Genomic DNA, 12,286 nt, shown 5'->3' with positions numbered 1-12,286 from the left:
ATATATATATATATATATATATATATATATATATATATATATATATATATATATATATATACACGCACACACACACATTATTTTTGTATATTGAGGATCTAGGCGAAATGCTCTTATCTCCCAGATGATAATAGTGAGCAAGTCTTCTAGGATAATGCTGCCGAGCGTAAGTTACCGTTGCATACAGAAGACGGTGTTGTTTCTCGTTTTTTTTAATGGTTATTTAAACCGGAATTAAACTCCAGGACTAAGAAATCGTGTGTGTGGAATAATAACAATACAGACCGAGGATTCTGTATGTAATGTTTTTTTTCTTTTCTTTTATCTTTTTTCTTTTCAATTTGGTATTTGAAATTACTAAAATTTTCCGAAACCAAAATCTATTACGATGCAGGATATTGAATCGAAAAATAACTTATAAGTTGAAGCGGAAATTTTGAACATGAATAAAATTTCGGTTATTTATTCAATAAATAGCTGAAATCGATAAATATCTATATATTACTTATTGGATAAAAAAAACTTTCAAGTAATCGAGTTTAAATTCTAATTCGATTTAATTCTATTTATTTTCCTCTCTCTTCGAATACAACTTATGAAAGCATTTGTCATATTAATTCGGCTGGATTTTTTACAGTTTTTATTGTTATTTTTTTAATAGCCGAAAAGAAAAATCAGAGAAGCGAAGGGTGGGGCAGAAACTTCTAAAATTCAGAAATTCTTTTCTTCTTGGGAAGGAATAATGCAGAGTCTTTGAAATCGTTATCTGTTCCCAAAATGTAGTCATAATTACAAATACGAAGACTTACTTTTTGTTTTAAGTTATTTTGTTACTTCAAATAGCAAATTACTCAAGCTCAGTAAAGCTTAGGTGAAATGAAAGATATACATTCAGGTGCAGCAGGTAATAAACTCGATGAGGTACTGGACAACCGACCGAATTCAGTAGGGTGTATCATATTCCAAACTTGACTCTGCTCAACGATCATAACCAGGACACTTAATCATCAACGTCTCAGTTCACCTGGTATATCACAAAGTGACAGGGGTCACTGTTATCCACATCGATACCAACAGCGTAGCTAGTGGAGAGGCGAAAGACAGCCCCGAGTGACGCTTTTATGGGGCGGCATTTTTAGGTTTGTTGTATAAGCCTGCAATAGGCTCGGGGACACCAGGAGCACAAGGGCGCGGCAAACCTAAAGGCTACCCTGGCTGCATGCACTCCCACTATCCCACTGATTGGCACAACTGGGATCTTTTTTAAAACGGGGGCCACACTTTTCATTAATGTTTTACGTAGTGTTTTTGGTACCGAAAGACTTTCAAACTTCGTATACTTATCTATTTTGTGTTATAGAACAGAAAAATATTTTTGTATTCGAATTTATTTCATGTAAAAAATTGTCTTATTTCGATAATTTCAACCAATCACTGACAAGTATTCAGTTGTTTATATTTACCCCTTTGGCTGATTAAGCGGTGTAAAGCGTATTTAATTTCCATAGCTTCGTTTTGCTTTTTTCTTTTTAAATTTGCTGTTTTACCCTAACCCTATCACCGATAGAATTGTTTCAGAATCGTTTGTTTATGTAGTCGGCACTTAATGTATATCGGCTGAATGGACGTCAGTGATTGGTTGAAATTACAGAAATACGACAACTTTAACATGGAATAACTTAGGGATTTCTTTTTTTTTTAAGAAGACTAAGAGAAAAAGATGTTTTATATGACACATTCTACCAGTGTTCCTAGTTTCAAAGTGTTTCGTTAATGATAAATGTGGCCCCCGTTTTAAAAAAGATCCCACAACTGTAATAATCAACGAGTACTCTGTTAGTTTATAGTTCTGAGTTTTGTTCTTCTTACTGATACTATCTAAAAGAGATAGGCCCCCCCCCCCACTGATTTTGTCTACATGACCAAGCGTAAATAAGACAGCAGCCGATGTTTCGGGTCCCCAGACATAAAAATAGATGAGATATTAATGTATTTTTAAAGCACTCAAACTGCTATTGTTTAGTTGGTAGATCGCTTCAGCGTTAGATTTAATATTTCTCTGCACTTAGTCCAGCGGTTTCCACACAGGCGATAGTAAGCGCCATCTCTCGCAAAAGGTGTTCAGATTGTTTGATGTGATGGTACAAGTGAGGATAATTTTTAAAATAGCGTTGATTTAATTCTTTTTTGGAACAGTGGATCTCGAAGCACATTAAGACTATAAAATGTAGCATGTAAACATTGGGTCGAGAAAGCCAAATATATAGAAATCGAAGGCTGCCTTTTATTTAAAAAAAAATGATTTTTAACACAATATTTATATGTCATTATTTAAAGTTTTATGTGCTTAGAGATCCAGTCTTCCAAAAACAAAAGAAAAAGACTTATTTGACGGACGTTCTCTCGAAATTTTATATATTCTTATAACACCAACAAGTGTTGATTTAATTATCACGCTTCCCTGATTATTCCTTTACTGTTGTCTTGTGTATGTGCGTGACTCCCCTCTTGACTCTTACACGTCATTAAGCATAATGTCACGTGATACTAAAAGAACGAGGTACGCTAAAAGCAAAGGCGGTGGTGAACCTAAGAGCATTCAGCATTCTGCTGAGTTCAACTCACGACAACGCTAACATTGCCTTTCGTATCTTTTAAATTGATAAAATGAGTCAACCAGTCTTACAGAAGGGTCAAGTCAGTCGACCACATTTGCTTTCTCTTCTCCTAACAGAATTTGGACTTATGCATACGCAAAGAAAATAGAATATCATTTCCGTCAGTATAAACACTTTTATTTCGAATTTCCACGCTTTGTATTTCTGTATCATTCTTTAAACAAGTTTATTTCGACTTTCTCGTAAGTTAATTCGTTAAAATTCTTGACCGAAGACATGTTTTTCGTTAACATTATCAATATCATATACTTAATGCATATGTTTTATTAAAAGCTAATAGCTACGGTATTTCGTCTAACGGAAATCCCTTCAAAGATGTTTAGTGTTAAAAAAAATACACAGTATATCTCCAAGTTAGACGAAACGTTTTTTAACATCATATGTTAGTTTCGCCCATTTTTTAAGTATACTGTGTTTTTTTTTTGTTTTTTTAACATTATACACCTTTGAAAGGACCTCTTTTAAACGTAATACAGCAGCTACAGACGTTTATCAACACACATACATTATTTTATATTGATAGCATTTACGTTATTGAGATGCTTCTAACCTTAACCCCTAACCCTAACCCAAACTTTGAATGATATTTTTGCTTTTTTCTGTAATTACACAGGACAATGAATTAAGTGACACGATTTCACCTGACTAAATGTCATTCTTCGTCAATGGTTCTCAAACTAGCAAATACCCCAACTCCACCTTTGCACCCAAAATATCAAAAAGAAAAAAATTATTCAAAGCTCCTCCACGTTCTTTTTATCGATGAGATCACGCAATCGAGTTTGCATTGATATAATTCTTCTTTATTTCACCAAGATATTTGACAAGGTTTTAAAAAGTTGCAAACTTTAATAATTTTATTAAGCATAACATTTTGTCCCCCACCACCACCATCCCGCCAACTTCCCTTTCAATCATTACAGCTTCTTCTACCACATGAGAAGCACTGCTTTAGGATCCTTTTGGTTTGACGGGCAACATTTTTCATTAATGTTTTATGTAGTGTTTTTGGTACCGAAACACTTTCAAACTTCGTATACTTGTATATTTGTATTATAGAACAGATAAAAAATTTTGTATTCGAAGTTATTTCATGTAAAAAGTTGTTGTATTTCGGTAATTTCAACCAATCACTGACGTCTATTGAGGTGAAAACAATTACGCCGTGGAATGTAAACAACGGTGTCATGGCATCTTTTCCCTTGAATAAAATTAGTGCCGTTGTTTGTCAACAACAACTACTACCCGTGTTACTCTTATTTATGACATCGTTCGTGCGTTTGTACTGGTTTTAGCTTTAGGGTTAGGGTTCGGGTTTTAGAGTTAGGGTTAGTTTTAGGATTACGGTTAGGGTTATGATTATTTTTGCCATAACCGCACTCATAACCCTAAGCCTAACCCTAAAACCCTAACTCTAAAACCCGAACCCTAAACCCTTACTAGGGAATAATGATATAATTAAACAGGGAATAACACTCTTGACACCGGTAAAAAATATTGTTTATAAAAAGAGCACTAACTGTATTCAGCTGAATAGACATCAGTGATTGGTTGAAATTACAGAAATACGACAACTTTAACATGAAATGACTTAAGAACTAATTTTTGTTAAGAAGGCTAAGAGAAAACGATGTTTTATATGACACATTCTACCAGTATCCCAAGTTTGAAAGTGTTTCGTTAAGAAAACAAGTGTTGCCCGTCAAACCAAAAAGATCCCTGCTTTACAACATCCTGCTCGGATGAATTTCTCGATCGACTCCTCCGGTGTCTATAAAATTAGTTCCCGTAACTGGATAGTAGCCTTAATCCATCGTTCGATTTAACATCACCGCTTCGTCCTTGATTAGTTTTACTTAGTATTGCACTTTGTAAGCATCCGGGCTGTCTCCGATCTGAAAATAGATTATTCTGTTCCTCCCACAAAGCATTTGAATCCTAAAAGGACATAGGTTCTGCTCTTTCCTCTTGAACTTAGGCCCTGATATTAAAAGAAAAACACGCGCACACAAATACAGGAACACACATACACAGGAGAGTTTATTCAAGCGATTATAATCCTCCAAACTCTTGGAAAAGTTAATCTTCCTTGTCTATAAAAGTAGAATATTGATAAAGTAATTAGGAAATCGCAGAAACGACAGAGCGCCGGACTAAATTCCTCCTTTTACGTTCCAAATACGGCTCCCACTTACCGACGACAACTCACCTCTCATCCTTTATGGATTGATAAAATAAATACCAGCCATATACTTGGGTCCATGCAATCAACAATATACTCACGAACTAAGTTAATGTATATTGCTTTTCAATCTGTTTTGTATTTTAATGCCCCTAACTCTTATAACTTTACCCTATTTACTCTAATTGAGATATCGTTTGTGGTTTTTACAATGATAGCGAGCAGGCAGAAGCGCTGCCGCATCGAAAACAAAAATGTTTAGCAGCGTTTTTCCAACCCTTTACGGCCTGAGATCAAATTCTGCAGAGGTCGACTTTACCTTTCATCCTTTCGGAGTCGATAAAATAAGTACCAGTGCGCACTGGGGTCGATGCAATCGACTTCCCCCTCCCCTCAAAATTGTTGGCCTTATGCTAAAATTAGAAAGAATACTATTTACAATAATATGGAGTATTATTGGAATAGCAGAATTGGTAAAGAAGAAACCTATCTAGAAAAAAAATTCTAACTGTAAACCATTCCGCATTTATTATTTATTACGTTGAGTTTTTTTGTTTTTGTTTTTTTTTTTTCATATACATTGTATCTAAGATCACGTTGTCCAATAACTTCTTTTTTCTATAAAACGGTAGGTTGTGATTTGAGGGAGATTTGGCTGCTAATCCTAGCGAGTCGAGTGTCCGCAGAAAGAACTAGTTAAACATGGGCATCCTTTTAATTTGTGTTGTCTTGTGCCAATGCTGGAAATTTTTATAATTTACATAAAGCAACAGAGTTACGGAGTCGTTACAGCTCCGGCTGATGTCTTCTAGTAGTTACTTAGTTCAGTTAACATTCTCAGTTCGAATTTTGCCGGGATCGAATTTTGGTTTCATCTTTCATGGGCCGATGAAATAAAGTATGAGCATCGGGGTCGATTTCATTGACTGCACCTCCAAGTCTGGTCTTGTTCTTTTAATTTGCTTCAATCATCACTACCAAAGCCAAACTTGGGCAGTGTGTTAATGTTATAATATCCTCTGTGTACCATACTTAAAGCAGATACTAAGCTGAAAACCTCATACTCTGTGGTATGCATCTCAAGAAACCATCTCTTATAGATGCATAGTGTTAAACAAAAACTTGGAAATATATTAGTTATAAACAAAAATCGTCCAGCAACGATGTGTGTGGAATAATAATATATATATATATATGTATATATTTGATATTGATATATTTCTGTGTTTTTAACACTATACGTCTATAAAAAGATGCTTTCTCGAGATGGATACTTCAGTTTATAAAGCTTTCAATGATGTACCTGCTTTAAGTATGCTACACAGATTGCTATTTTGAACTAATACTGCTTCTGCTGCTAAATGCACATTGTTAAATATCCTGTGCAACGAGAATTGTCCCCCAAGGGAATTTTCGGTCAGTCAAAACCGTGACCTCGTTCTGAATTTCCGTTCATATTTTATGCAGCTTATGAAAACATTCGGTGTCATCCAAACCTGAAACAGCAACCAAATTTCTTTCAAATCACAAGAACATGTTGCATAACATAGTCCCCGATATACAAAAAGGTCTGCTTGATTATGACTACATTAACGAACGATCACAACCGTCAAAATAACTCGTTTGTCTCCCATTCTAAAATACAGTTTCCATGTCTCTAGAGATACTGCCACCGTCAGCAGAGGACGGTTTCGTTTTCAAAACAGTAAGTGTAGGAAAGGCATGAATGTCAAAACACCTCGTATTTTTTCTCTGTTGACATCAGAAATATTTCGCTTATATAAGAAATGAATATTTGTTTTGGGATCAACACCTGAGTACCCATCAAACCTAAACCCCACCGACATGATTTCAATCCTTGAGTAAAGCCATTTCATTCAATTTCGCTGTTATTCATTTCTAGAAAGTATTGAACATCACAACGTCTCATCTTCATTTCCCCACAGAAATGCAGGGATTTGAACACAAACATACCCACGCACACCCGTATACACACACACACACACACACACACATACGCACGCGCGCACTCACACATTTGGTTTACGTTCGTTCCTCAGTCAAGTGGTACTGTGTTCGATATTATTGTGGGGCAATCTGAATAGTTGTTTTCTACAATCATGTTGGGTTGACCAATGCATTGTAATTAGAACTTAGTAGACAGAAATTGTGCGGAAGCTTGTCATGTGTATGTGTGTGTCTGTCTGCGTGCATGCGTGTTGTATGTGTTGTGTTCACCAACATGCTGAACTTTTGTGTCAAAATTAATATTCGATAGACAAAGGCCCATTTAAATACCTGCTAGATTGTCTTAAGTGCCGAGTTAGATTTGATCAACTGAAAACCCTCGGTCTCATTCCAGTGACTGATACCATTATCAGAAATATATTGTAAAATTCTTTAAATTTTTTACCAAAAATGTAAAATTAAATTTGTGCAACCGTAACTCTCAGCATGACGACACCTCCCCAGTCGTAGTCAATCATAAATTGAAACATACCCATACATATAGACACATACATATCCATGCGTACACATGCATATGTATGTATGCATATTTATATGCGTGCTCATATATTCTTTAAAAGGTGGTGGTGGTCTCGTAGTCAGAGCTGCGCAAATGATTTGTTTGTAGTGATCAGGTGTACGTGTTGTACATCAGCTCACTCTCTCCATCAAATCGACATTGCTTGAACAGGTGCCACGTGTCAGGTGTCTAAATGATCACAGAACAACGTGATACGAAATGTTTTGCTAGGAATTGAAAGCTCGATCTCATAATCCTGAGTGCAGCACCTTAAACACTTGGCCATGCACCCTCACACACACATATATACATACACAAACATATAAGTCCATATTAGCAGATCTGCCTGCCATGCTTAAATATACACAGATATTTATGCATATATACTAACATGCTGGAGAAAGAAAACAACTATGGCGCGTTGATAAAGCGTTTGCAAATTCAGTACCCAAGACACATCTTCAGTTTATTGTTATTGAAACAATGATACGTACCAACCAGCTTGAAGCAAAGAATTGCTGAACTTGGATTCTTGGGGAAACAAATAATCAAGACATCTTGGACAATAAAAATCTGCCATATGGGTACGTTGGTACACTGTTCATTTTGGATGAGAATACATGAAGTTATATGAGACTGTACGGGATGTTTGGATAAATAAATAAATGTATATATATCATGGGAAGTAACTTATAAGAAAACCCTAATTGTTGTCTCCCTTTCGTTAGTCCTGGAATCTTTGCAGGGAGTTGTGTTCATATTGTTCATATATAGAGAGAGAAACAAATGTGTGTGTGTGTGTATACGTATGTAAATATAGATAGATGTAGATATAAACATACATGTATACATATATATATATGCATGTGTATATAAATGTGTGTGTATATATATATATATATATATGAATGCATGTACGTATATATATATATACATGCCCAAATATAGTTAACAAAATTTTATGGAGCTCTGTCAGTTTCGACGGTGAATATTGAAATGTTCAATCAACTGAGATATCCTACCTGTTCTTTGAATTAGCATGTAAGTGGCAGAGTATTCCGCACACATGCATATCCATAATCATAATCCTGAAGCAGAAATTAATGTGGCACTGTGTGACAAGGCTAGACTTTTAAATTACATGTACATCCACCCAACGTGATTCTACACAGTTTCTTTCTATTCAATTTCATTTCAACGCTTCAGTCGACCCGGAGGTTCGGTAAAAAATATTTGCCTAAAATGCGACATTGTGGAATCGAAACTTGTGCCTGTTGATTGCGAAGCGAACTTCTTAAACACTAAACCATATTGTACTTGTATACATACACTCATATACACATATTTACACATAAAAGAATGCATGAACATAAATATAAAGTGAGTGTGTATGTCTACCTGTATATATGCACATACTCATACATACCTAAATATACAAGCACAAGCACATATATGTTCATGTATATATATAACTATATACACGCATACTTTCATATACATACATTCATATATAAACATGCATACAAGCACATGTATGTATGTGTGTGTGTGTATGTATATATATATATATATATGTATGTATGTATATATATATATATGAAGACTTGTATTAATGCAAATACACACACACACACATATATATATATATATATATATATATATATATATATATATATATATAATATATATATATATATGCACATATACACAAACAATCAATGCGGATTTATAACATCTGCACTGCACATAAAATATAATTGTGTATATGCAGATATGCGTATATACACATACACACATCGTATTTCCTTCATATACACACAGAGACGCACATACATTACCCTAAATACACATATACGCAATCACACATGACATATATAATGAGAAGTAATCTAAACAAAAAAAAATGAGTTTATAGCCAACAGAAACATCCTTTTATGGTTTGAAAACTATTTTTCATTCTTTCATTTGTTTTTCTCAATTTCCTTCTCATGACAAAAAATATTTCAAGATTCTACACCCTTGGCCCACTGTTTACATATCTACACTCTTGCACCACAGTCGTGTATTGAGTATTGAACACTTTTATGGTTTTTGTACTTTATACATAAACAAGCAATATATATATATATATATATATATATATATATATATATATATATATTGCTGCGATCCTTGGGTGAACTATTTTTTCGATATTTTAAGCTGGTTTTATATATATTGGAATAATTTCATTCTTCTGTGTGTGGCTACCACTTTCTTTGGCCAGCTTCCAATTATTTTGATAAGATGGTGTTTTTACTAGTTGTTACTTTTCAATTGCCAATTCGGTTATTTTCTATCTCCATTGAGAAACTTCTCTATTATATCCGGATCATCCAAATTGCTCAGGTTTCAGTTCAGGGCTTTTGATCCACTGACGTGTTGTTGGATTTTATTTGCCAATTCGGTGATTTTTCCACCTTCAAGAGTAAGTAATGTAGTCAGCAACATTAGCGAAAGAATAATTATGTTATCTCCTACGAAGTAAGTAATATTTTACAATGATGTTGTAACATTGATGAGGTTCAAAGAAAAATTACAATTCGTATCCAAAACCACGCAAACGAACCACAAACCGAACAAAACCAAATTCAGCTTGACCTGCATAAATATACTGACCTAAGTGATACATAATTTCCAAAACTAACCACAGAACATTTCTCAATTGACCATAGAAACGTTAAGCTACTGAAAAGGAAAAATATAAAATAAATTTACAGCTACACAAAGACCAAAATTTCACCTTGCTTGTTACGAATAACAAAGTATCTAGAAAGCCACAACCCACAGCCGAAATAGATGTAACTTCAATGGATCAAAACGTTTCTTATTCAATGGATATTACTTTAAAAATAAGTAACCTACGGGGCAACAATACTACAAACAAAAAACTTAACGATGAAAATTATATCGGAGCAACGGCGGTACGTTTAAGCCCACAGAACATACATCTGTATGTATAGAAGAAGAATAACATCTCAATCAAAGTATATTTTGGGTATAGGTGTGAAAATATCAGTATAGATATAAACTGGGCTATAATAGACAACCCTACGTCTGACGTAATTGATTCCAGGACATGCTTCCTGTGCATCGCAGAAAATGCCGCATAAGTTCTTTAGAGAATATATTTATTCAAAAGAAGAAATGTAGTGGTATTACTTCACAGTTAACAAAATAATTTTATTTTTAATAAACTAGCTTGAATAGTAAGAGAGTGACTGTTAGCAGCAGAAATTGCAAAACGCAACCACAGCAAAGTAATCAATGAATTATAAACTGCAGAAAAGAATGATTTAGAGACACCAAAAACAAAATGCAGGAATCAGAGAAGAGGACGGCAGTAAAATTTTAGCAAATACAGACACAGGCAAAATTAAATGAACAGAATAACGATTTGGAGAAACAATATATTATAATAAAATAAATATTATAACAATTCTAGTAAAATAGGATATCGACCAGTAAAGTTAGAAAAACCAGTGAATTGGCCAATAAAAACCTTCAACACGACTACGCCAAAGTTTTGGTGCACCTAGGATGACCACTGCAGAATAAATACAGACATCAAAGATAAGAGAATCAGAAAAGAAATTAAACAAAATCAGATGCAGAATAACTAAGTTTAACGAAACAGGATATAATACTGAAATCTGTCGACTGAGGTGTTACAAAGAACTGACCAATGAAAAGTCAACAATGCAACAATCAAAATGCCACGAATCAAAAAATCTATCTGGAGAAATCGGATAAAATGGTGAAATCAAGCAATGAAGATGGAACACTGACAGAGTGAAATTTGAAACGAAACAACATTCATAGCTGCCACCGTAATGTTTAAAAGAAAACTGGTCAATGAAGATGATAGCCAAATACCAGATAACTGACCTTGCTCCAGTGTATATAAAACGAGCTTGAAATGTGGAATAGAAACAGTTCGTTAAAGAACGCAGTGCTATGAAACTCGAGTCACAAGAAAAAGAATTCAGTTTAAATAAACAATTTACTCTACACTGTATATTGAGTACTCTCTTCTTTTATTATGCATATATTATATATATATATATACATATCATCATCATCATCATCATCATCATCGTTTAACGTCCGCTTTCCATGCTAGCATGGGTTGGACGATTTGACTGAGGACTGGTGAAACCGGATGGCAACACCAGGCTCCAGTCTGATTTGGCAGAGTTTCTACAGCTGGATGCCCTTCCTAACGCCAACCACTCAGAGAGTGTAGTGGGTGCTTTTACGTGTCACCCGCACGAAAACGGCCACGCTCGAAATGGTGTCTTTTATGTGCCACCCGCACAAGCCAGTCCAGGGGCACTGGCAACGATCTCGCTCGAAAATCCTACAGGAGCCAGTCAGGCGGTACTGGCAACGGCCACGCTCAAAATGGTGCATCTCATGTGCCACCCGCACAAGAACCAGTCCAGGGGCACTGGCAACGATCTTACTTGGCTTGCCGGGTCTTCTCACGCACAGCCCATTTCCAAAGGTCTCGGTCCGTAATCATCGCCTCGGTGAGGCCCAATGTACGAAGGTCTTGCCTCACCACCTCAGCCCAGGTCTTCCTGGGCCTACCTCTTCCACGGGTTCCCTCAACTGTTAGGGTGTGGCACTTTTTCACGCAGCTATCCTCCTCCATTCTCACCACATGTCCATACCAGCGCAATCGTCTCTCTTGCACGCCACAACTGATGCTTCTAATGTTCAGCTTTTCTCTCAAGATACTTACACTCTGACGGGTATTCACATTGACATTACACATCCAACGGAGCATACTGGCTTCATTCCTTGCGAGCTTACGTATGTCCTCAGCAGTTACAGCCCATGTTTCACTGCCATGTA

Source organism: Octopus bimaculoides, chromosome 12, assembly GCF_046866305.1.
Source record: "Octopus bimaculoides isolate indiv1 chromosome 12, ASM4686630v1, whole genome shotgun sequence".
In the NCBI taxonomy this organism is placed as follows: domain Eukaryota; kingdom Metazoa; phylum Mollusca; class Cephalopoda; order Octopoda; family Octopodidae; genus Octopus; species Octopus bimaculoides.
Note: the sequence above shows the minus strand (reverse complement) of the source record.